This window comes from Schistocerca piceifrons, chromosome 8, assembly GCF_021461385.2.
Source record: "Schistocerca piceifrons isolate TAMUIC-IGC-003096 chromosome 8, iqSchPice1.1, whole genome shotgun sequence".
Lineage (NCBI taxonomy): Eukaryota > Metazoa > Arthropoda > Insecta > Orthoptera > Acrididae > Schistocerca > Schistocerca piceifrons.
In genome coordinates, this window is record NC_060145.1 from 140,913,623 (window position 1) to 140,935,010 (window position 21,388).

Sequence of the window (21,388 nt, forward strand, 5' to 3'; positions counted from 1 at the left end):
ATGCATCACGTACCTGAGAGACCATAAATGTGCGTGCACTGTAGTCAACGACTGCGTGTTCCTCGGTAGTATAGTGGTTAGTATCCCCGCCTGTCACGCGGGAGACCGGGGTTCGATTCCCCGCCGGGGAGGTGCGATTTTTATATCGCGAAGGTTGCACGTGTGGCCCGAAAAAGCATTACCGTTGTGATCAAGGAATGTAATTGCTAAAAAATCGTAAGAAAGTCTGCGTCTTAGGAAGTGTTTCTCGTATTCTGCACACGACGTCGTCGTTTCACAACTCACAGGGTTTGCTGTCGACGCTGAATCAGCGCACCCCAAGATTAATGATCGAGCTCGAAGCACCCAAGAAAAAGAATAATTTTAGCAGAGCGTGGTTTCGATCCACGGACCTCTGGGTTATGGGCCCAGCACGCTTCCACTGCGCCACTCTGCTGTGCCGAGAGAAGCGCGCTCTTCGGTGCGTGACATGGGACACTTGGAAAAGCGTTGTCTGCGTCGCCTACCGTTTAATTAACTGTGTAGCATCTCCCAGCTTGACTTGTCTCGACTTTGCTCGACTGACGCTACGCTGACGCTTGCACGAAGCGATATTTACCGCGATCGTCTCGAGATGCAGCTGCGAGATGCTCAGGATTAACATTGCACTCCACGAAGGTGGAGACATTCGAATGCACTGCCTAGCTACGCGCCCGCAACTAACAAAATGCCGACCCTGCCAGGATTCGAACCTGGAATCTTCTGATGCGTAGTCAGACGCGTTATCCGTTGCGCCACAGGGCCACTGTTCGCGTTTTCTGCTACGAGGCGGGTGCACATCGCAAAGCAACGTGTTCTCCGTGGCTCGGCAATTGCATGTCATCCACTGACAACGGCGGCGCGGCCACTCTGGTCTTCCGCACTCTGCAGGGAGCTGCCACCAAGGAAGGCACCTCTCCTCCTGCTGCTCGGCCACGGAGCGCCTGCACAGCTTAGAGCTTGCCACACATCTGCCGTCGCTGTTGGACAGGTAGCGGAATGCAAGGCGCCCGTTTTTTTGCATTTTTTCGCTGATGACAAGCGGTTGACATGCTTGTAAGTGTAGCATATAAAACAAGAATCGTATGAAGCATTCGTAGACAGGTGCTAAAGTCGTAGTATGGCCGCAGGTGACGGTCGTATGACGGGTCTGTAGCCACAACAGGTTGGCATCAAAGTGAATACCGCTAACTGTAAGCACTCTGCTGTAGCCCCAGTGGCGCAATTGGTTAGCGCACGGTACTTATAAGGCAGTAGCCGTGAGCAATGCCGGGGTTGTGAGTTCGAGCCTCACCTGGGGCATACTTTTATTTCGTAGCAGCTGACTATGGAAGCATCGGGACGCTAGATTTGAGATGCATCACGTACCTGAGAGACCATAAATGTGCGTGCACTGTAGTCAACGACTGCGTGTTCCTCGGTAGTATAGTGGTTAGTATCCCCGCCTGTCACGCGGGAGACCGGGGTTCGATTCCCCGCCGGGGAGGTGCGATTTTTATATCGCGAAGGTTGCACGTGTGGCCCGAAAAAGCATTACCGTTGTGATCAAGGAATGTAATTGCTAAAAAATCGTAAGAAAGTCTGCGTCTTAGGAAGTGTTTCTCGTATTCTGCACACGACGTCGTCGTTTCACAACTCACAGGGTTTGCTGTCGACGCTGAATCAGCGCACCCCAAGATTAATGATCGAGCTCGAAGCACCCAAGAAAAAGAATAATTTTAGCAGAGCGTGGTTTCGATCCACGGACCTCTGGGTTATGGGCCCAGCACGCTTCCACTGCGCCACTCTGCTGTGCCGAGAGAAGCGCGCTCTTCGGTGCGTGACATGGGACACTTGGAAAAGCGTTGTCTGCGTCGCCTACCGTTTAATTAACTGTGTAGCATCTCCCAGCTTGACTTGTCTCGACTTTGCTCGACTGACGCTACGCTGACGCTTGCACGAAGCGATATTTACCGCGATCGTCTCGAGATGCAGCTGCGAGATGCTCAGGATTAACATTGCACTCCACGAAGGTGGAGACATTCGAATGCACTGCCTAGCTACGCGCCCGCAACTAACAAAATGCCGACCCTGCCAGGATTCGAACCTGGAATCTTCTGATGCGTAGTCAGACGCGTTATCCGTTGCGCCACAGGGCCACTGTTCGCGTTTTCTGCTACGAGGCGGGTGCACATCGCAAAGCAACGTGTTCTCCGTGGCTCGGCAATTGCATGTCATCCACTGACAACGGCGGCGCGGCCACTCTGGTCTTCCGCACTCTGCAGAGAGCTGCCACCAAGGAAGGCACCTCTCCTCCTGCTGCTCGGCCACGGAGCGCCTGCACAGCTTAGAGCTTGCCACACATCTGCCGTCGCTGTTGGACAGGTAGCGGAATGCAAGGCGCCCGTTTTTTTGCATTTTTTCGCTGATGACAAGCGGTTGACATGCTTGTAAGTGTAGCATATAAAACAAGAATCGTATGAAGCATTCGTAGACAGGTGCTAAAGTCGTAGTATGGCCGCAGGTGACGGTCGTATGACGGGTCTGTAGCCACAACAGGTTGGCATCAAAGTGAATACCGCTAACTGTAAGCACTCTGCTGTAGCCCCAGTGGCGCAATTGGTTAGCGCACGGTACTTATAAGGCAGTAGCCGTGAGCAATGCCGGGGTTGTGAGTTCGAGCCTCACCTGGGGCATACTTTTATTTCGTAGCAGCTGACTATGGAAGCATCGGGACGCTAGATTTGAGATGCATCACGTACCTGAGAGACCATAAATGTGCGTGCACTGTAGTCAACGACTGCGTGTTCCTCGGTAGTATAGTGGTTAGTATCCCCGCCTGTCACGCGGGAGACCGGGGTTCGATTCCCCGCCGGGGAGGTGCGATTTTTATATCGCGAAGGTTGCACGTGTGGCCCGAAAAAGCATTACCGTTGTGATCAAGGAATGTAATTGCTAAAAAATCGTAAGAAAGTCTGCGTCTTAGGAAGTGTTTCTCGTATTCTGCACACGACGTCGTCGTTTCACAACTCACAGGGTTTGCTGTCGACGCTGAATCAGCGCACCCCAAGATTAATGATCGAGCTCGAAGCACCCAAGAAAAAGAATAATTTTAGCAGAGCGTGGTTTCGATCCACGGACCTCTGGGTTATGGGCCCAGCACGCTTCCACTGCGCCACTCTGCTGTGCCGAGAGAAGCGCGCTCTTCGGTGCGTGACATGGGACACTTGGAAAAGCGTTGTCTGCGTCGCCTACCGTTTAATTAACTGTGTAGCATCTCCCAGCTTGACTTGTCTCGACTTTGCTCGACTGACGCTACGCTGACGCTTGCACGAAGCGATATTTACCGCGATCGTCTCGAGATGCAGCTGCGAGATGCTCAGGATTAACATTGCACTCCACGAAGGTGGAGACATTCGAATGCACTGCCTAGCTACGCGCCCGCAACTAACAAAATGCCGACCCTGCCAGGATTCGAACCTGGAATCTTCTGATGCGTAGTCAGACGCGTTATCCGTTGCGCCACAGGGCCACTGTTCGCGTTTTCTGCTACGAGGCGGGTGCACATCGCAAAGCAACGTGTTCTCCGTGGCTCGGCAATTGCATGTCATCCACTGACAACGGCGGCGCGGCCACTCTGGTCTTCCGCACTCTGCAGGGAGCTGCCACCAAGGAAGGCATCTCTCCTCCTGCTGCTCGGCCACGGAGCGCCTGCACAGCTTAGAGCTTGCCACACATCTGCCGTCGCTGTTGGACAGGTAGCGGAATGCAAGGCGCCCGTTTTTTTGCATTTTTTCGCTGATGACAAGCGGTTGACATGCTTGTAAGTGTAGCATATAAAACAAGAATCGTATGAAGCATTCGTAGACAGGTGCTAAAGTCGTAGTATGGCCGCAGGTGACGGTCGTATGACGGGTCTGTAGCCACAACAGGTTGGCATCAAAGTGAATACCGCTAACTGTAAGCACTCTGCTGTAGCCCCAGTGGCGCAATTGGTTAGCGCACGGTACTTATAAGGCAGTAGCCGTGAGCAATGCCGGGGTTGTGAGTTCGAGCCTCACCTGGGGCATACTTTTATTTCGTAGCAGCTGACTATGGAAGCATCGGGACGCTAGATTTGAGATGCATCACGTACCTGAGAGACCATAAATGTGCGTGCACTGTAGTCAACGACTGCGTGTTCCTCGGTAGTATAGTGGTTAGTATCCCCGCCTGTCACGCGGGAGACCGGGGTTCGATTCCCCGCCGGGGAGGTGCGATTTTTATATCGCGAAGGTTGCACGTGTGGCCCGAAAAAGCATTACCGTTGTGATCAAGGAATGTAATTGCTAAAAAATCGTAAGAAAGTCTGCGTCTTAGGAAGTGTTTCTCGTATTCTGCACACGACGTCGTCGTTTCACAACTCACAGGGTTTGCTGTCGACGCTGAATCAGCGCACCCCAAGATTAATGATCGAGCTCGAAGCACCCAAGAAAAAGAATAATTTTAGCAGAGCGTGGTTTCGATCCACGGACCTCTGGGTTATGGGCCCAGCACGCTTCCACTGCGCCACTCTGCTGTGCCGAGAGAAGCGCGCTCTTCGGTGCGTGACATGGGACACTTGGAAAAGCGTTGTCTGCGTCGCCTACCGTTTAATTAACTGTGTAGCATCTCCCAGCTTGACTTGTCTCGACTTTGCTCGACTGACGCTACGCTGACGCTTGCACGAAGCGATATTTACCGCGATCGTCTCGAGATGCAGCTGCGAGATGCTCAGGATTAACATTGCACTCCACGAAGGTGGAGACATTCGAATGCACTGCCTAGCTACGCGCCCGCAACTAACAAAATGCCGACCCTGCCAGGATTCGAACCTGGAATCTTCTGATGCGTAGTCAGACGCGTTATCCGTTGCGCCACAGGGCCACTGTTCGCGTTTTCTGCTACGAGGCGGGTGCACATCGCAAAGCAACGTGTTCTCCGTGGCTCGGCAATTGCATGTCATCCACTGACAACGGCGGCGCGGCCACTCTGGTCTTCCGCACTCTGCAGAGAGCTGCCACCAAGGAAGGCACCTCTCCTCCTGCTGCTCGGCCACGGAGCGCCTGCACAGCTTAGAGCTTGCCACACATCTGCCGTCGCTGTTGGACAGGTAGCGGAATGCAAGGCGCCCGTTTTTTTGCATTTTTTCGCTGATGACAAGCGGTTGACATGCTTGTAAGTGTAGCATATAAAACAAGAATCGTATGAAGCATTCGTAGACAGGTGCTAAAGTCGTAGTATGGCCGCAGGTGACGGTCGTATGACGGGTCTGTAGCCACAACAGGTTGGCATCAAAGTGAATACCGCTAACTGTAAGCACTCTGCTGTAGCCCCAGTGGCGCAATTGGTTAGCGCACGGTACTTATAAGGCAGTAGCCGTGAGCAATGCCGGGGTTGTGAGTTCGAGCCTCACCTGGGGCATACTTTTATTTCGTAGCAGCTGACTATGGAAGCATCGGGACGCTAGATTTGAGATGCATCACGTACCTGAGAGACCATAAATGTGCGTGCACTGTAGTCAACGACTGCGTGTTCCTCGGTAGTATAGTGGTTAGTATCCCCGCCTGTCACGCGGGAGACCGGGGTTCGATTCCCCGCCGGGGAGGTGCGATTTTTATATCGCGAAGGTTGCACGTGTGGCCCGAAAAAGCATTACCGTTGTGATCAAGGAATGTAATTGCTAAAAAATCGTAAGAAAGTCTGCGTCTTAGGAAGTGTTTCTCGTATTCTGCACACGACGTCGTCGTTTCACAACTCACAGGGTTTGCTGTCGACGCTGAATCAGCGCACCCCAAGATTAATGATCGAGCTCGAAGCACCCAAGAAAAAGAATAATTTTAGCAGAGCGTGGTTTCGATCCACGGACCTCTGGGTTATGGGCCCAGCACGCTTCCACTGCGCCACTCTGCTGTGCCGAGAGAAGCGCGCTCTTCGGTGCGTGACATGGGACACTTGGAAAAGCGTTGTCTGCGTCGCCTACCGTTTAATTAACTGTGTAGCATCTCCCAGCTTGACTTGTCTCGACTTTGCTCGACTGACGCTACGCTGACGCTTGCACGAAGCGATATTTACCGCGATCGTCTCGAGATGCAGCTGCGAGATGCTCAGGATTAACATTGCACTCCACGAAGGTGGAGACATTCGAATGCACTGCCTAGCTACGCGCCCGCAACTAACAAAATGCCGACCCTGCCAGGATTCGAACCTGGAATCTTCTGATGCGTAGTCAGACGCGTTATCCGTTGCGCCACAGGGCCACTGTTCGCGTTTTCTGCTACGAGGCGGGTGCACATCGCAAAGCAACGTGTTCTCCGTGGCTCGGCAATTGCATGTCATCCACTGACAACGGCGGCGCGGCCACTCTGGTCTTCCGCACTCTGCAGGGAGCTGCCACCAAGGAAGGCATCTCTCCTCCTGCTGCTCGGCCACGGAGCGCCTGCACAGCTTAGAGCTTGCCACACATCTGCCGTCGCTGTTGGACAGGTAGCGGAATGCAAGGCGCCCGTTTTTTTGCATTTTTTCGCTGATGACAAGCGGTTGACATGCTTGTAAGTGTAGCATATAAAACAAGAATCGTATGAAGCATTCGTAGACAGGTGCTAAAGTCGTAGTATGGCCGCAGGTGACGGTCGTATGACGGGTCTGTAGCCACAACAGGTTGGCATCAAAGTGAATACCGCTAACTGTAAGCACTCTGCTGTAGCCCCAGTGGCGCAATTGGTTAGCGCACGGTACTTATAAGGCAGTAGCCGTGAGCAATGCCGGGGTTGTGAGTTCGAGCCTCACCTGGGGCATACTTTTATTTCGTAGCAGCTGACTATGGAAGCATCGGGACGCTAGATTTGAGATGCATCACGTACCTGAGAGACCATAAATGTGCGTGCACTGTAGTCAACGACTGCGTGTTCCTCGGTAGTATAGTGGTTAGTATCCCCGCCTGTCACGCGGGAGACCGGGGTTCGATTCCCCGCCGGGGAGGTGCGATTTTTATATCGCGAAGGTTGCACGTGTGGCCCGAAAAAGCATTACCGTTGTGATCAAGGAATGTAATTGCTAAAAAATCGTAAGAAAGTCTGCGTCTTAGGAAGTGTTTCTCGTATTCTGCACACGACGTCGTCGTTTCACAACTCACAGGGTTTGCTGTCGACGCTGAATCAGCGCACCCCAAGATTAATGATCGAGCTCGAAGCACCCAAGAAAAAGAATAATTTTAGCAGAGCGTGGTTTCGATCCACGGACCTCTGGGTTATGGGCCCAGCACGCTTCCACTGCGCCACTCTGCTGTGCCGAGAGAAGCGCGCTCTTCGGTGCGTGACATGGGACACTTGGAAAAGCGTTGTCTGCGTCGCCTACCGTTTAATTAACTGTGTAGCATCTCCCAGCTTGACTTGTCTCGACTTTGCTCGACTGACGCTACGCTGACGCTTGCACGAAGCGATATTTACCGCGATCGTCTCGAGATGCAGCTGCGAGATGCTCAGGATTAACATTGCACTCCACGAAGGTGGAGACATTCGAATGCACTGCCTAGCTACGCGCCCGCAACTAACAAAATGCCGACCCTGCCAGGATTCGAACCTGGAATCTTCTGATGCGTAGTCAGACGCGTTATCCGTTGCGCCACAGGGCCACTGTTCGCGTTTTCTGCTACGAGGCGGGTGCACATCGCAAAGCAACGTGTTCTCCGTGGCTCGGCAATTGCATGTCATCCACTGACAACGGCGGCGCGGCCACTCTGGTCTTCCGCACTCTGCAGAGAGCTGCCACCAAGGAAGGCACCTCTCCTCCTGCTGCTCGGCCACGGAGCGCCTGCACAGCTTAGAGCTTGCCACACATCTGCCGTCGCTGTTGGACAGGTAGCGGAATGCAAGGCGCCCGTTTTTTTGCATTTTTTCGCTGATGACAAGCGGTTGACATGCTTGTAAGTGTAGCATATAAAACAAGAATCGTATGAAGCATTCGTAGACAGGTGCTAAAGTCGTAGTATGGCCGCAGGTGACGGTCGTATGACGGGTCTGTAGCCACAACAGGTTGGCATCAAAGTGAATACCGCTAACTGTAAGCACTCTGCTGTAGCCCCAGTGGCGCAATTGGTTAGCGCACGGTACTTATAAGGCAGTAGCCGTGAGCAATGCCGGGGTTGTGAGTTCGAGCCTCACCTGGGGCATACTTTTATTTCGTAGCAGCTGACTATGGAAGCATCGGGACGCTAGATTTGAGATGCATCACGTACCTGAGAGACCATAAATGTGCGTGCACTGTAGTCAACGACTGCGTGTTCCTCGGTAGTATAGTGGTTAGTATCCCCGCCTGTCACGCGGGAGACCGGGGTTCGATTCCCCGCCGGGGAGGTGCGATTTTTATATCGCGAAGGTTGCACGTGTGGCCCGAAAAAGCATTACCGTTGTGATCAAGGAATGTAATTGCTAAAAAATCGTAAGAAAGTCTGCGTCTTAGGAAGTGTTTCTCGTATTCTGCACACGACGTCGTCGTTTCACAACTCACAGGGTTTGCTGTCGACGCTGAATCAGCGCACCCCAAGATTAATGATCGAGCTCGAAGCACCCAAGAAAAAGAATAATTTTAGCAGAGCGTGGTTTCGATCCACGGACCTCTGGGTTATGGGCCCAGCACGCTTCCACTGCGCCACTCTGCTGTGCCGAGAGAAGCGCGCTCTTCGGTGCGTGACATGGGACACTTGGAAAAGCGTTGTCTGCGTCGCCTACCGTTTAATTAACTGTGTAGCATCTCCCAGCTTGACTTGTCTCGACTTTGCTCGACTGACGCTACGCTGACGCTTGCACGAAGCGATATTTACCGCGATCGTCTCGAGATGCAGCTGCGAGATGCTCAGGATTAACATTGCACTCCACGAAGGTGGAGACATTCGAATGCACTGCCTAGCTACGCGCCCGCAACTAACAAAATGCCGACCCTGCCAGGATTCGAACCTGGAATCTTCTGATGCGTAGTCAGACGCGTTATCCGTTGCGCCACAGGGCCACTGTTCGCGTTTTCTGCTACGAGGCGGGTGCACATCGCAAAGCAACGTGTTCTCCGTGGCTCGGCAATTGCATGTCATCCACTGACAACGGCGGCGCGGCCACTCTGGTCTTCCGCACTCTGCAGGGAGCTGCCACCAAGGAAGGCATCTCTCCTCCTGCTGCTCGGCCACGGAGCGCCTGCACAGCTTAGAGCTTGCCACACATCTGCCGTCGCTGTTGGACAGGTAGCGGAATGCAAGGCGCCCGTTTTTTTGCATTTTTTCGCTGATGACAAGCGGTTGACATGCTTGTAAGTGTAGCATATAAAACAAGAATCGTATGAAGCATTCGTAGACAGGTGCTAAAGTCGTAGTATGGCCGCAGGTGACGGTCGTATGACGGGTCTGTAGCCACAACAGGTTGGCATCAAAGTGAATACCGCTAACTGTAAGCACTCTGCTGTAGCCCCAGTGGCGCAATTGGTTAGCGCACGGTACTTATAAGGCAGTAGCCGTGAGCAATGCCGGGGTTGTGAGTTCGAGCCTCACCTGGGGCATACTTTTATTTCGTAGCAGCTGACTATGGAAGCATCGGGACGCTAGATTTGAGATGCATCACGTACCTGAGAGACCATAAATGTGCGTGCACTGTAGTCAACGACTGCGTGTTCCTCGGTAGTATAGTGGTTAGTATCCCCGCCTGTCACGCGGGAGACCGGGGTTCGATTCCCCGCCGGGGAGGTGCGATTTTTATATCGCGAAGGTTGCACGTGTGGCCCGAAAAAGCATTACCGTTGTGATCAAGGAATGTAATTGCTAAAAAATCGTAAGAAAGTCTGCGTCTTAGGAAGTGTTTCTCGTATTCTGCACACGACGTCGTCGTTTCACAACTCACAGGGTTTGCTGTCGACGCTGAATCAGCGCACCCCAAGATTAATGATCGAGCTCGAAGCACCCAAGAAAAAGAATAATTTTAGCAGAGCGTGGTTTCGATCCACGGACCTCTGGGTTATGGGCCCAGCACGCTTCCACTGCGCCACTCTGCTGTGCCGAGAGAAGCGCGCTCTTCGGTGCGTGACATGGGACACTTGGAAAAGCGTTGTCTGCGTCGCCTACCGTTTAATTAACTGTGTAGCATCTCCCAGCTTGACTTGTCTCGACTTTGCTCGACTGACGCTACGCTGACGCTTGCACGAAGCGATATTTACCGCGATCGTCTCGAGATGCAGCTGCGAGATGCTCAGGATTAACATTGCACTCCACGAAGGTGGAGACATTCGAATGCACTGCCTAGCTACGCGCCCGCAACTAACAAAATGCCGACCCTGCCAGGATTCGAACCTGGAATCTTCTGATGCGTAGTCAGACGCGTTATCCGTTGCGCCACAGGGCCACTGTTCGCGTTTTCTGCTACGAGGCGGGTGCACATCGCAAAGCAACGTGTTCTCCGTGGCTCGGCAATTGCATGTCATCCACTGACAACGGCGGCGCGGCCACTCTGGTCTTCCGCACTCTGCAGGGAGCTGCCACCAAGGAAGGCATCTCTCCTCCTGCTGCTCGGCCACGGAGCGCCTGCACAGCTTAGAGCTTGCCACACATCTGCCGTCGCTGTTGGACAGGTAGCGGAATGCAAGGCGCCCGTTTTTTTGCATTTTTTCGCTGATGACAAGCGGTTGACATGCTTGTAAGTGTAGCATATAAAACAAGAATCGTATGAAGCATTCGTAGACAGGTGCTAAAGTCGTAGTATGGCCGCAGGTGACGGTCGTATGACGGGTCTGTAGCCACAACAGGTTGGCATCAAAGTGAATACCGCTAACTGTAAGCACTCTGCTGTAGCCCCAGTGGCGCAATTGGTTAGCGCACGGTACTTATAAGGCAGTAGCCGTGAGCAATGCCGGGGTTGTGAGTTCGAGCCTCACCTGGGGCATACTTTTATTTCGTAGCAGCTGACTATGGAAGCATCGGGACGCTAGATTTGAGATGCATCACGTACCTGAGAGACCATAAATGTGCGTGCACTGTAGTCAACGACTGCGTGTTCCTCGGTAGTATAGTGGTTAGTATCCCCGCCTGTCACGCGGGAGACCGGGGTTCGATTCCCCGCCGGGGAGGTGCGATTTTTATATCGCGAAGGTTGCACGTGTGGCCCGAAAAAGCATTACCGTTGTGATCAAGGAATGTAATTGCTAAAAAATCGTAAGAAAGTCTGCGTCTTAGGAAGTGTTTCTCGTATTCTGCACACGACGTCGTCGTTTCACAACTCACAGGGTTTGCTGTCGACGCTGAATCAGCGCACCCCAAGATTAATGATCGAGCTCGAAGCACCCAAGAAAAAGAATAATTTTAGCAGAGCGTGGTTTCGATCCACGGACCTCTGGGTTATGGGCCCAGCACGCTTCCACTGCGCCACTCTGCTGTGCCGAGAGAAGCGCGCTCTTCGGTGCGTGACATGGGACACTTGGAAAAGCGTTGTCTGCGTCGCCTACCGTTTAATTAACTGTGTAGCATCTCCCAGCTTGACTTGTCTCGACTTTGCTCGACTGACGCTACGCTGACGCTTGCACGAAGCGATATTTACCGCGATCGTCTCGAGATGCAGCTGCGAGATGCTCAGGATTAACATTGCACTCCACGAAGGTGGAGACATTCGAATGCACTGCCTAGCTACGCGCCCGCAACTAACAAAATGCCGACCCTGCCAGGATTCGAACCTGGAATCTTCTGATGCGTAGTCAGACGCGTTATCCGTTGCGCCACAGGGCCACTGTTCGCGTTTTCTGCTACGAGGCGGGTGCACATCGCAAAGCAACGTGTTCTCCGTGGCTCGGCAATTGCATGTCATCCACTGACAACGGCGGCGCGGCCACTCTGGTCTTCCGCACTCTGCAGGGAGCTGCCACCAAGGAAGGCATCTCTCCTCCTGCTGCTCGGCCACGGAGCGCCTGCACAGCTTAGAGCTTGCCACACATCTGCCGTCGCTGTTGGACAGGTAGCGGAATGCAAGGCGCCCGTTTTTTTGCATTTTTTCGCTGATGACAAGCGGTTGACATGCTTGTAAGTGTAGCATATAAAACAAGAATCGTATGAAGCATTCGTAGACAGGTGCTAAAGTCGTAGTATGGCCGCAGGTGACGGTCGTATGACGGGTCTGTAGCCACAACAGGTTGGCATCAAAGTGAATACCGCTAACTGTAAGCACTCTGCTGTAGCCCCAGTGGCGCAATTGGTTAGCGCACGGTACTTATAAGGCAGTAGCCGTGAGCAATGCCGGGGTTGTGAGTTCGAGCCTCACCTGGGGCATACTTTTATTTCGTAGCAGCTGACTATGGAAGCATCGGGACGCTAGATTTGAGATGCATCACGTACCTGAGAGACCATAAATGTGCGTGCACTGTAGTCAACGACTGCGTGTTCCTCGGTAGTATAGTGGTTAGTATCCCCGCCTGTCACGCGGGAGACCGGGGTTCGATTCCCCGCCGGGGAGGTGCGATTTTTATATCGCGAAGGTTGCACGTGTGGCCCGAAAAAGCATTACCGTTGTGATCAAGGAATGTAATTGCTAAAAAATCGTAAGAAAGTCTGCGTCTTAGGAAGTGTTTCTCGTATTCTGCACACGACGTCGTCGTTTCACAACTCACAGGGTTTGCTGTCGACGCTGAATCAGCGCACCCCAAGATTAATGATCGAGCTCGAAGCACCCAAGAAAAAGAATAATTTTAGCAGAGCGTGGTTTCGATCCACGGACCTCTGGGTTATGGGCCCAGCACGCTTCCACTGCGCCACTCTGCTGTGCCGAGAGAAGCGCGCTCTTCGGTGCGTGACATGGGACACTTGGAAAAGCGTTGTCTGCGTCGCCTACCGTTTAATTAACTGTGTAGCATCTCCCAGCTTGACTTGTCTCGACTTTGCTCGACTGACGCTACGCTGACGCTTGCACGAAGCGATATTTACCGCGATCGTCTCGAGATGCAGCTGCGAGATGCTCAGGATTAACATTGCACTCCACGAAGGTGGAGACATTCGAATGCACTGCCTAGCTACGCGCCCGCAACTAACAAAATGCCGACCCTGCCAGGATTCGAACCTGGAATCTTCTGATGCGTAGTCAGACGCGTTATCCGTTGCGCCACAGGGCCACTGTTCGCGTTTTCTGCTACGAGGCGGGTGCACATCGCAAAGCAACGTGTTCTCCGTGGCTCGGCAATTGCATGTCATCCACTGACAACGGCGGCGCGGCCACTCTGGTCTTCCGCACTCTGCAGGGAGCTGCCACCAAGGAAGGCATCTCTCCTCCTGCTGCTCGGCCACGGAGCGCCTGCACAGCTTAGAGCTTGCCACACATCTGCCGTCGCTGTTGGACAGGTAGCGGAATGCAAGGCGCCCGTTTTTTTGCATTTTTTCGCTGATGACAAGCGGTTGACATGCTTGTAAGTGTAGCATATAAAACAAGAATCGTATGAAGCATTCGTAGACAGGTGCTAAAGTCGTAGTATGGCCGCAGGTGACGGTCGTATGACGGGTCTGTAGCCACAACAGGTTGGCATCAAAGTGAATACCGCTAACTGTAAGCACTCTGCTGTAGCCCCAGTGGCGCAATTGGTTAGCGCACGGTACTTATAAGGCAGTAGCCGTGAGCAATGCCGGGGTTGTGAGTTCGAGCCTCACCTGGGGCATACTTTTATTTCGTAGCAGCTGACTATGGAAGCATCGGGACGCTAGATTTGAGATGCATCACGTACCTGAGAGACCATAAATGTGCGTGCACTGTAGTCAACGACTGCGTGTTCCTCGGTAGTATAGTGGTTAGTATCCCCGCCTGTCACGCGGGAGACCGGGGTTCGATTCCCCGCCGGGGAGGTGCGATTTTTATATCGCGAAGGTTGCACGTGTGGCCCGAAAAAGCATTACCGTTGTGATCAAGGAATGTAATTGCTAAAAAATCGTAAGAAAGTCTGCGTCTTAGGAAGTGTTTCTCGTATTCTGCACACGACGTCGTCGTTTCACAACTCACAGGGTTTGCTGTCGACGCTGAATCAGCGCACCCCAAGATTAATGATCGAGCTCGAAGCACCCAAGAAAAAGAATAATTTTAGCAGAGCGTGGTTTCGATCCACGGACCTCTGGGTTATGGGCCCAGCACGCTTCCACTGCGCCACTCTGCTGTGCCGAGAGAAGCGCGCTCTTCGGTGCGTGACATGGGACACTTGGAAAAGCGTTGTCTGCGTCGCCTACCGTTTAATTAACTGTGTAGCATCTCCCAGCTTGACTTGTCTCGACTTTGCTCGACTGACGCTACGCTGACGCTTGCACGAAGCGATATTTACCGCGATCGTCTCGAGATGCAGCTGCGAGATGCTCAGGATTAACATTGCACTCCACGAAGGTGGAGACATTCGAATGCACTGCCTAGCTACGCGCCCGCAACTAACAAAATGCCGACCCTGCCAGGATTCGAACCTGGAATCTTCTGATGCGTAGTCAGACGCGTTATCCGTTGCGCCACAGGGCCACTGTTCGCGTTTTCTGCTACGAGGCGGGTGCACATCGCAAAGCAACGTGTTCTCCGTGGCTCGGCAATTGCATGTCATCCACTGACAACGGCGGCGCGGCCACTCTGGTCTTCCGCACTCTGCAGGGAGCTGCCACCAAGGAAGGCATCTCTCCTCCTGCTGCTCGGCCACGGAGCGCCTGCACAGCTTAGAGCTTGCCACACATCTGCCGTCGCTGTTGGACAGGTAGCGGAATGCAAGGCGCCCGTTTTTTTGCATTTTTTCGCTGATGACAAGCGGTTGACATGCTTGTAAGTGTAGCATATAAAACAAGAATCGTATGAAGCATTCGTAGACAGGTGCTAAAGTCGTAGTATGGCCGCAGGTGACGGTCGTATGACGGGTCTGTAGCCACAACAGGTTGGCATCAAAGTGAATACCGCTAACTGTAAGCACTCTGCTGTAGCCCCAGTGGCGCAATTGGTTAGCGCACGGTACTTATAAGGCAGTAGCCGTGAGCAATGCCGGGGTTGTGAGTTCGAGCCTCACCTGGGGCATACTTTTATTTCGTAGCAGCTGACTATGGAAGCATCGGGACGCTAGATTTGAGATGCATCACGTACCTGAGAGACCATAAATGTGCGTGCACTGTAGTCAACGACTGCGTGTTCCTCGGTAGTATAGTGGTTAGTATCCCCGCCTGTCACGCGGGAGACCGGGGTTCGATTCCCCGCCGGGGAGGTGCGATTTTTATATCGCGAAGGTTGCACGTGTGGCCCGAAAAAGCATTACCGTTGTGATCAAGGAATGTAATTGCTAAAAAATCGTAAGAAAGTCTGCGTCTTAGGAAGTGTTTCTCGTATTCTGCACACGACGTCGTCGTTTCACAACTCACAGGGTTTGCTGTCGACGCTGAATCAGCGCACCCCAAGATTAATGATCGAGCTCGAAGCACCCAAGAAAAAGAATAATTTTAGCAGAGCGTGGTTTCGATCCACGGACCTCTGGGTTATGGGCCCAGCACGCTTCCACTGCGCCACTCTGCTGTGCCGAGAGAAGCGCGCTCTTCGGTGCGTGACATGGGACACTTGGAAAAGCGTTGTCTGCGTCGCCTACCGTTTAATTAACTGTGTAGCATCTCCCAGCTTGACTTGTCTCGACTTTGCTCGACTGACGCTACGCTGACGCTTGCACGAAGCGATATTTACCGCGATCGTCTCGAGATGCAGCTGCGAGATGCTCAGGATTAACATTGCACTCCACGAAGGTGGAGACATTCGAATGCACTGCCTAGCTACGCGCCCGCAACTAACAAAATGCCGACCCTGCCAGGATTCGAACCTGGAATCTTCTGATGCGTAGTCAGACGCGTTATCCGTTGCGCCACAGGGCCACTGTTCGCGTTTTCTGCTACGAGGCGGGTGCACATCGCAAAGCAACGTGTTCTCCGTGGCTCGGCAATTGCATGTCATCCACTGACAACGGCGGCGCGGCCACTCTGGTCTTCCGCACTCTGCAGGGAGCTGCCACCAAGGAAGGCATCTCTCCTCCTGCTGCTCGGCCACGGAGCGCCTGCACAGCTTAGAGCTTGCCACACATCTGCCGTCGCTGTTGGACAGGTAGCGGAATGCAAGGCGCCCGTTTTTTTGCATTTTTTCGCTGATGACAAGCGGTTGACATGCTTGTAAGTGTAGCATATAAAACAAGAATCGTATGAAGCATTCGTAGACAGGTGCTAAAGTCGTAGTATGGCCGCAGGTGACGGTCGTATGACGGGTCTGTAGCCACAACAGGTTGGCATCAAAGTGAATACCGCTAACTGTAAGCACTCTGCTGTAGCCCCAGTGGCGCAATTGGTTAGCGCACGGTACTTATAAGGCAGTAGCCGTGAGCAATGCCGGGGTTGTGAGTTCGAGCCTCACCTGGGGCATACTTTTATTTCGTAGCAGCTGACTATGGAAGCATCGGGACGCTAGATTTGAGATGCATCACGTACCTGAGAGACCATAAATGTGCGTGCACTGTAGTCAACGACTGCGTGTTCCTCGGTAGTATAGTGGTTAGTATCCCCGCCTGTCACGCGGGAGACCGGGGTTCGATTCCCCGCCGGGGAGGTGCGATTTTTATATCGCGAAGGTTGCACGTGTGGCCCGAAAAAGCATTACCGTTGTGATCAAGGAATGTAATTGCTAAAAAATCGTAAGAAAGTCTGCGTCTTAGGAAGTGTTTCTCGTATTCTGCACACGACGTCGTCGTTTCACAACTCACAGGGTTTGCTGTCGACGCTGAATCAGCGCACCCCAAGATTAATGATCGAGCTCGAAGCACCCAAGAAAAAGAATAATTTTAGCAGAGCGTGGTTTCGATCCACGGACCTCTGGGTTATGGGCCCAGCACGCTTCCACTGCGCCACTCTGCTGTGCCGAGAGAAGCGCGCTCTTCGGTGCGTGACATGGGACACTTGGAAAAGCGTTGTCTGCGTCGCCTACCGTTTAATTAACTGTGTAGCATCTCCCAGCTTGACTTGTCTCGACTTTGCTCGACTGACGCTACGCTGACGCTTGCACGAAGCGATATTTACCGCGATCGTCTCGAGATGCAGCTGCGAGATGCTCAGGATTAACATTGCACTCCACGAAGGTGGAGACATTCGAATGCACTGCCTAGCTACGCGCCCGCAACTAACAAAATGCCGACCCTGCCAGGATTCGAACCTGGAATCTTCTGATGCGTAGTCAGACGCGTTATCCGTTGCGCCACAGGGCCACTGTTCGCGTTTTCTGCTACGAGGCGGGTGCACATCGCAAAGCAACGTGTTCTCCGTGGCTCGGCAATTGCATGTCATCCACTGACAACGGCGGCGCGGCCACTCTGGTCTTCCGCACTCTGCAGGGAGCTGCCACCAAGGAAGGCATCTCTCCTCCTGCTGCTCGGCCACGGAGCGCCTGCACAGCTTAGAGCTTGCCACACATCTGCCGTCGCTGTTGGACAGGTAGCGGAATGCAAGGCGCCCGTTTTTTTGCATTTTTTCGCTGATGACAAGCGGTTGACATGCTTGTAAGTGTAGCATATAAAACAAGAATCGTATGAAGCATTCGTAGACAGGTGCTAAAGTCGTAGTATGGCCGCAGGTGACGGTCGTATGACGGGTCTGTAGCCACAACAGGTTGGCATCAAAGTGAATACCGCTAACTGTAAGCACTCTGCTGTAGCCCCAGTGGCGCAATTGGTTAGCGCACGGTACTTATAAGGCAGTAGCCGTGAGCAATGCCGGGGTTGTGAGTTCGAGCCTCACCTGGGGCATACTTTTATTTCGTAGCAGCTGACTATGGAAGCATCGGGACGCTAGATTTGAGATGCATCACGTACCTGAGAGACCATAAATGTGCGTGCACTGTAGTCAACGACTGCGTGTTCCTCGGTAGTATAGTGGTTAGTATCCCCGCCTGTCACGCGGGAGACCGGGGTTCGATTCCCCGCCGGGGAGGTGCGATTTTTATATCGCGAAGGTTGCACGTGTGGCCCGAAAAAGCATTACCGTTGTGATCAAGGAATGTAATTGCTAAAAAATCGTAAGAAAGTCTGCGTCTTAGGAAGTGTTTCTCGTATTCTGCACACGACGTCGTCGTTTCACAACTCACAGGGTTTGCTGTCGACGCTGAATCAGCGCACCCCAAGATTAATGATCGAGCTCGAAGCACCCAAGAAAAAGAATAATTTTAGCAGAGCGTGGTTTCGATCCACGGACCTCTGGGTTATGGGCCCAGCACGCTTCCACTGCGCCACTCTGCTGTGCCGAGAGAAGCGCGCTCTTCGGTGCGTGACATGGGACACTTGGAAAAGCGTTGTCTGCGTCGCCTACCGTTTAATTAACTGTGTAGCATCTCCCAGCTTGACTTGTCTCGACTTTGCTCGACTGACGCTACGCTGACGCTTGCACGAAGCGATATTTACCGCGATCGTCTCGAGATGCAGCTGCGAGATGCTCAGGATTAACATTGCACTCCACGAAGGTGGAGACATTCGAATGCACTGCCTAGCTACGCGCCCGCAACTAACAAAATGCCGACCCTGCCAGGATTCGAACCTGGAATCTTCTGATGCGTAGTCAGACGCGTTATCCGTTGCGCCACAGGGCCACTGTTCGCGTTTTCTGCTACGAGGCGGGTGCACATCGCAAAGCAACGTGTTCTCCGTGGCTCGGCAATTGCATGTCATCCACTGACAACGGCGGCGCGGCCACTCTGGTCTTCCGCACTCTGCAGGGAGCTGCCACCAAGGAAGGCATCTCTCCTCCTGCTGCTCGGCCACGGAGCGCCTGCACAGCTTAGAGCTTGCCACACATCTGCCGTCGCTGTTGGACAGGTAGCGGAATGCAAGGCGCCCGTTTTTTTGCATTTTTTCGCTGATGACAAGCGGTTGACATGCTTGTAAGTGTAGCATATAAAACAAGAATCGTATGAAGCATTCGTAGACAGGTGCTAAAGTCGTAGTATGGCCGCAGGTGACGGTCGTATGACGGGTCTGTAGCCACAACAGGTTGGCATCAAAGTGAATACCGCTAACTGTAAGCACTCTGCTGTAGCCCCAGTGGCGCAATTGGTTAGCGCACGGTACTTATAAGGCAGTAGCCGTGAGCAATGCCGGGGTTGTGAGTTCGAGCCTCACCTGGGGCATACTTTTATTTCGTAGCAGCTGACTATGGAAGCATCGGGACGCTAGATTTGAGATGCATCACGTACCTGAGAGACCATAAATGTGCGTGCACTGTAGTCAACGACTGCGTGTTCCTCGGTAGTATAGTGGTTAGTATCCCCGCCTGTCACGCGGGAGACCGGGGTTCGATTCCCCGCCGGGGAGGTGCGATTTTTATATCGCGAAGGTTGCACGTGTGGCCCGAAAAAGCATTACCGTTGTGATCAAGGAATGTAATTGCTAAAAAATCGTAAGAAAGTCTGCGTCTTAGGAAGTGTTTCTCGTATTCTGCACACGACGTCGTCGTTTCACAACTCACAGGGTTTGCTGTCGACGCTGAATCAGCGCACCCCAAGATTAATGATCGAGCTCGAAGCACCCAAGAAAAAGAATAATTTTAGCAGAGCGTGGTTTCGATCCACGGACCTCTGGGTTATGGGCCCAGCACGCTTCCACTGCGCCACTCTGCTGTGCCGAGAGAAGCGCGCTCTTCGGTGCGTGACATGGGACACTTGGAAAAGCGTTGTCTGCGTCGCCTACCGTTTAATTAACTGTGTAGCATCTCCCAGCTTGACTTGTCTCGACTTTGCTCGACTGACGCTACGCTGACGCTTGCACGAAGCGATATTTACCGCGATCGTCTCGAGATGCAGCTGCGAGATGCTCAGGATTAACATTGCACTCCACGAAGGTGGAGACATTCGAATGCACTGCCTAGCTACGCGCCCGCAACTAACAAAATGCCGACCCTGCCAGGATTCGAACCTGGAATCTTCTGATGCGTAGTCAGACGCGTTATCCGTTGCGCCACAGGGCCACTGTTCGCGTTTTCTGCTACGAGGCGGGTGCACATCGCAAAGCAACGTGTTCTCCGTGGCTCGGCAATTGCATGTCATCCACTGACAACGGCGGCGCGGCCACTCTGGTCTTCCGCACTCTGCAGGGAGCTGCCACCAAGGAAGGCATCTCTCCTCCTGCTGCTCGGCCACGGAGCGCCTGCACAGCTTAGAGCTTGCCACACATCTGCCGTCGCTGTTGGACAGGTAGCGGAATGCAAGGCGCCCGTTTTTTTGCATTTTTTCGCTGATGACAAGCGGTTGACATGCTTGTAAGTGTAGCATATAAAACAAGAATCGTATGAAGCATTCGTAGACAGGTGCTAAAGTCGTAGTATGGCCGCAGGTGACGGTCGTATGACGGGTCTGTAGCCACAACAGGTTGGCATCAAAGTGAATACCGCTAACTGTAAGCACTCTGCTGTAGCCCCAGTGGCGCAATTGGTTAGCGCACGGTACTTATAAGGCAGTAGCCGTGAGCAATGCCGGGGTTGTGAGTTCGAGCCTCACCTGGGGCATACTTTTATTTCGTAGCAGCTGACTATGGAAGCATCGGGACGCTAGATTTGAGATGCATCACGTACCTGAGAGACCATAAATGTGCGTGCACTGTAGTCAACGACTGCGTGTTCCTCGGTAGTATAGTGGTTAGTATCCCCGCCTGTCACGCGGGAGACCGGGGTTCGATTCCCCGCCGGGGAGGTGCGATTTTTATATCGCGAAGGTTGCACGTGTGGCCCGAAAAAGCATTACCGTTGTGATCAAGGAATGTAATTGCTAAAAAATCGTAAGAAAGTCTGCGTCTTAGGAAGTGTTTCTCGTATTCTGCACACGACGTCGTCGTTTCACAACTCACAGGGTTTGCTGTCGACGCTGAATCAGCGCACCCCAAGATTAATGATCGAGCTCGAAGCACCCAAGAAAAAGAATAATTTTAGCAGAGCGTGGTTTCGATCCACGGACCTCTGGGTTATGGGCCCAGCACGCTTCCACTGCGCCACTCTGCTGTGCCGAGAGAAGCGCGCTCTTCGGTGCGTGACATGGGACACTTGGAAAAGCGTTGTCTGCGTCGCCTACCGTTTAATTAACTGTGTAGCATCTCCCAGCTTGACTTGTCTCGACTTTGCTCGACTGACGCTACGCTGACGCTTGCACGAAGCGATATTTACCGCGATCGTCTCGAGATGCAGCTGCGAGATGCTCAGGATTAACATTGCACTCCACGAAGGTGGAGACATTCGAATGCACTGCCTAGCTACGCGCCCGCAACTAACAAAATGCCGACCCTGCCAGGATTCGAACCTGGAATCTTCTGATGCGTAGTCAGACGCGTTATCCGTTGCGCCACAGGGCCACTGTTCGCG

At 53.1% G+C, this 21,388-nt stretch overlaps 47 non-coding genes across 47 annotated transcripts; 31 read left to right on the top strand and 16 right to left on the bottom strand.

The window, feature by feature from the left end:
- The first annotated feature begins 59 nt into the window (after positions 1-59).
- On the top strand, positions 60-131 carry Trnad-guc. The gene has a single exon. It is a non-coding gene; the product is annotated as a tRNA-Asp (tRNA).
- A 579-nt stretch (positions 132-710) lies between these two features.
- Trnar-acg lies at positions 711-783 on the bottom strand. Its single transcript has one exon. It is a non-coding gene; the product is annotated as a tRNA-Arg (tRNA).
- A 445-nt stretch (positions 784-1,228) lies between these two features.
- Positions 1,229-1,320, top strand: Trnai-uau. The gene is given in 2 exon segments: positions 1,229-1,266; positions 1,285-1,320. It is a non-coding gene; the product is annotated as a tRNA-Ile (tRNA).
- Positions 1,321-1,432: 112 nt separating this feature from the next.
- Trnad-guc lies at positions 1,433-1,504 on the top strand. Its single transcript has one exon. It is a non-coding gene; the product is annotated as a tRNA-Asp (tRNA).
- A 579-nt stretch (positions 1,505-2,083) lies between these two features.
- Positions 2,084-2,156, bottom strand: Trnar-acg. The gene has a single exon. It is a non-coding gene; the product is annotated as a tRNA-Arg (tRNA).
- A 445-nt stretch (positions 2,157-2,601) lies between these two features.
- Positions 2,602-2,693, top strand: Trnai-uau. The gene is given in 2 exon segments: positions 2,602-2,639; positions 2,658-2,693. It is a non-coding gene; the product is annotated as a tRNA-Ile (tRNA).
- Positions 2,694-2,805: 112 nt separating this feature from the next.
- Positions 2,806-2,877, top strand: Trnad-guc. Its single transcript has one exon. It is a non-coding gene; the product is annotated as a tRNA-Asp (tRNA).
- Positions 2,878-3,456: 579 nt separating this feature from the next.
- On the bottom strand, positions 3,457-3,529 carry Trnar-acg. Its single transcript has one exon. It is a non-coding gene; the product is annotated as a tRNA-Arg (tRNA).
- Positions 3,530-3,974: 445 nt separating this feature from the next.
- Positions 3,975-4,066, top strand: Trnai-uau. The gene is given in 2 exon segments: positions 3,975-4,012; positions 4,031-4,066. It is a non-coding gene; the product is annotated as a tRNA-Ile (tRNA).
- Positions 4,067-4,178: 112 nt separating this feature from the next.
- Trnad-guc lies at positions 4,179-4,250 on the top strand. Its single transcript has one exon. It is a non-coding gene; the product is annotated as a tRNA-Asp (tRNA).
- A 579-nt stretch (positions 4,251-4,829) lies between these two features.
- On the bottom strand, positions 4,830-4,902 carry Trnar-acg. The gene has a single exon. It is a non-coding gene; the product is annotated as a tRNA-Arg (tRNA).
- Positions 4,903-5,347: 445 nt separating this feature from the next.
- On the top strand, positions 5,348-5,439 carry Trnai-uau. The gene is given in 2 exon segments: positions 5,348-5,385; positions 5,404-5,439. It is a non-coding gene; the product is annotated as a tRNA-Ile (tRNA).
- Positions 5,440-5,551: 112 nt separating this feature from the next.
- On the top strand, positions 5,552-5,623 carry Trnad-guc. The gene has a single exon. It is a non-coding gene; the product is annotated as a tRNA-Asp (tRNA).
- Positions 5,624-6,202: 579 nt separating this feature from the next.
- Trnar-acg lies at positions 6,203-6,275 on the bottom strand. Its single transcript has one exon. It is a non-coding gene; the product is annotated as a tRNA-Arg (tRNA).
- Positions 6,276-6,720: 445 nt separating this feature from the next.
- On the top strand, positions 6,721-6,812 carry Trnai-uau. The gene is given in 2 exon segments: positions 6,721-6,758; positions 6,777-6,812. It is a non-coding gene; the product is annotated as a tRNA-Ile (tRNA).
- A 112-nt stretch (positions 6,813-6,924) lies between these two features.
- On the top strand, positions 6,925-6,996 carry Trnad-guc. Its single transcript has one exon. It is a non-coding gene; the product is annotated as a tRNA-Asp (tRNA).
- Positions 6,997-7,575: 579 nt separating this feature from the next.
- On the bottom strand, positions 7,576-7,648 carry Trnar-acg. Its single transcript has one exon. It is a non-coding gene; the product is annotated as a tRNA-Arg (tRNA).
- A 445-nt stretch (positions 7,649-8,093) lies between these two features.
- Trnai-uau lies at positions 8,094-8,185 on the top strand. Its single transcript is given in 2 exon segments — positions 8,094-8,131; positions 8,150-8,185. It is a non-coding gene; the product is annotated as a tRNA-Ile (tRNA).
- Positions 8,186-8,297: 112 nt separating this feature from the next.
- Trnad-guc lies at positions 8,298-8,369 on the top strand. Its single transcript has one exon. It is a non-coding gene; the product is annotated as a tRNA-Asp (tRNA).
- Positions 8,370-8,948: 579 nt separating this feature from the next.
- Trnar-acg lies at positions 8,949-9,021 on the bottom strand. The gene has a single exon. It is a non-coding gene; the product is annotated as a tRNA-Arg (tRNA).
- A 445-nt stretch (positions 9,022-9,466) lies between these two features.
- Positions 9,467-9,558, top strand: Trnai-uau. Its single transcript is given in 2 exon segments — positions 9,467-9,504; positions 9,523-9,558. It is a non-coding gene; the product is annotated as a tRNA-Ile (tRNA).
- A 112-nt stretch (positions 9,559-9,670) lies between these two features.
- Positions 9,671-9,742, top strand: Trnad-guc. Its single transcript has one exon. It is a non-coding gene; the product is annotated as a tRNA-Asp (tRNA).
- A 579-nt stretch (positions 9,743-10,321) lies between these two features.
- On the bottom strand, positions 10,322-10,394 carry Trnar-acg. The gene has a single exon. It is a non-coding gene; the product is annotated as a tRNA-Arg (tRNA).
- A 445-nt stretch (positions 10,395-10,839) lies between these two features.
- On the top strand, positions 10,840-10,931 carry Trnai-uau. The gene is given in 2 exon segments: positions 10,840-10,877; positions 10,896-10,931. It is a non-coding gene; the product is annotated as a tRNA-Ile (tRNA).
- Positions 10,932-11,043: 112 nt separating this feature from the next.
- Positions 11,044-11,115, top strand: Trnad-guc. The gene has a single exon. It is a non-coding gene; the product is annotated as a tRNA-Asp (tRNA).
- Positions 11,116-11,694: 579 nt separating this feature from the next.
- Trnar-acg lies at positions 11,695-11,767 on the bottom strand. Its single transcript has one exon. It is a non-coding gene; the product is annotated as a tRNA-Arg (tRNA).
- A 445-nt stretch (positions 11,768-12,212) lies between these two features.
- On the top strand, positions 12,213-12,304 carry Trnai-uau. Its single transcript is given in 2 exon segments — positions 12,213-12,250; positions 12,269-12,304. It is a non-coding gene; the product is annotated as a tRNA-Ile (tRNA).
- Positions 12,305-12,416: 112 nt separating this feature from the next.
- Trnad-guc lies at positions 12,417-12,488 on the top strand. The gene has a single exon. It is a non-coding gene; the product is annotated as a tRNA-Asp (tRNA).
- A 579-nt stretch (positions 12,489-13,067) lies between these two features.
- On the bottom strand, positions 13,068-13,140 carry Trnar-acg. Its single transcript has one exon. It is a non-coding gene; the product is annotated as a tRNA-Arg (tRNA).
- A 445-nt stretch (positions 13,141-13,585) lies between these two features.
- Trnai-uau lies at positions 13,586-13,677 on the top strand. Its single transcript is given in 2 exon segments — positions 13,586-13,623; positions 13,642-13,677. It is a non-coding gene; the product is annotated as a tRNA-Ile (tRNA).
- Positions 13,678-13,789: 112 nt separating this feature from the next.
- On the top strand, positions 13,790-13,861 carry Trnad-guc. The gene has a single exon. It is a non-coding gene; the product is annotated as a tRNA-Asp (tRNA).
- Positions 13,862-14,440: 579 nt separating this feature from the next.
- On the bottom strand, positions 14,441-14,513 carry Trnar-acg. Its single transcript has one exon. It is a non-coding gene; the product is annotated as a tRNA-Arg (tRNA).
- Positions 14,514-14,958: 445 nt separating this feature from the next.
- On the top strand, positions 14,959-15,050 carry Trnai-uau. Its single transcript is given in 2 exon segments — positions 14,959-14,996; positions 15,015-15,050. It is a non-coding gene; the product is annotated as a tRNA-Ile (tRNA).
- Positions 15,051-15,162: 112 nt separating this feature from the next.
- Positions 15,163-15,234, top strand: Trnad-guc. Its single transcript has one exon. It is a non-coding gene; the product is annotated as a tRNA-Asp (tRNA).
- A 579-nt stretch (positions 15,235-15,813) lies between these two features.
- On the bottom strand, positions 15,814-15,886 carry Trnar-acg. The gene has a single exon. It is a non-coding gene; the product is annotated as a tRNA-Arg (tRNA).
- Positions 15,887-16,331: 445 nt separating this feature from the next.
- Positions 16,332-16,423, top strand: Trnai-uau. The gene is given in 2 exon segments: positions 16,332-16,369; positions 16,388-16,423. It is a non-coding gene; the product is annotated as a tRNA-Ile (tRNA).
- Positions 16,424-16,535: 112 nt separating this feature from the next.
- Trnad-guc lies at positions 16,536-16,607 on the top strand. Its single transcript has one exon. It is a non-coding gene; the product is annotated as a tRNA-Asp (tRNA).
- A 579-nt stretch (positions 16,608-17,186) lies between these two features.
- Positions 17,187-17,259, bottom strand: Trnar-acg. The gene has a single exon. It is a non-coding gene; the product is annotated as a tRNA-Arg (tRNA).
- A 445-nt stretch (positions 17,260-17,704) lies between these two features.
- Trnai-uau lies at positions 17,705-17,796 on the top strand. The gene is given in 2 exon segments: positions 17,705-17,742; positions 17,761-17,796. It is a non-coding gene; the product is annotated as a tRNA-Ile (tRNA).
- A 112-nt stretch (positions 17,797-17,908) lies between these two features.
- On the top strand, positions 17,909-17,980 carry Trnad-guc. The gene has a single exon. It is a non-coding gene; the product is annotated as a tRNA-Asp (tRNA).
- Positions 17,981-18,559: 579 nt separating this feature from the next.
- On the bottom strand, positions 18,560-18,632 carry Trnar-acg. Its single transcript has one exon. It is a non-coding gene; the product is annotated as a tRNA-Arg (tRNA).
- A 445-nt stretch (positions 18,633-19,077) lies between these two features.
- On the top strand, positions 19,078-19,169 carry Trnai-uau. Its single transcript is given in 2 exon segments — positions 19,078-19,115; positions 19,134-19,169. It is a non-coding gene; the product is annotated as a tRNA-Ile (tRNA).
- A 112-nt stretch (positions 19,170-19,281) lies between these two features.
- On the top strand, positions 19,282-19,353 carry Trnad-guc. The gene has a single exon. It is a non-coding gene; the product is annotated as a tRNA-Asp (tRNA).
- A 579-nt stretch (positions 19,354-19,932) lies between these two features.
- On the bottom strand, positions 19,933-20,005 carry Trnar-acg. The gene has a single exon. It is a non-coding gene; the product is annotated as a tRNA-Arg (tRNA).
- Positions 20,006-20,450: 445 nt separating this feature from the next.
- On the top strand, positions 20,451-20,542 carry Trnai-uau. The gene is given in 2 exon segments: positions 20,451-20,488; positions 20,507-20,542. It is a non-coding gene; the product is annotated as a tRNA-Ile (tRNA).
- A 112-nt stretch (positions 20,543-20,654) lies between these two features.
- On the top strand, positions 20,655-20,726 carry Trnad-guc. The gene has a single exon. It is a non-coding gene; the product is annotated as a tRNA-Asp (tRNA).
- Positions 20,727-21,305: 579 nt separating this feature from the next.
- Positions 21,306-21,378, bottom strand: Trnar-acg. Its single transcript has one exon. It is a non-coding gene; the product is annotated as a tRNA-Arg (tRNA).
- Between the last annotated feature and the right edge of the window lie 10 nt (positions 21,379-21,388).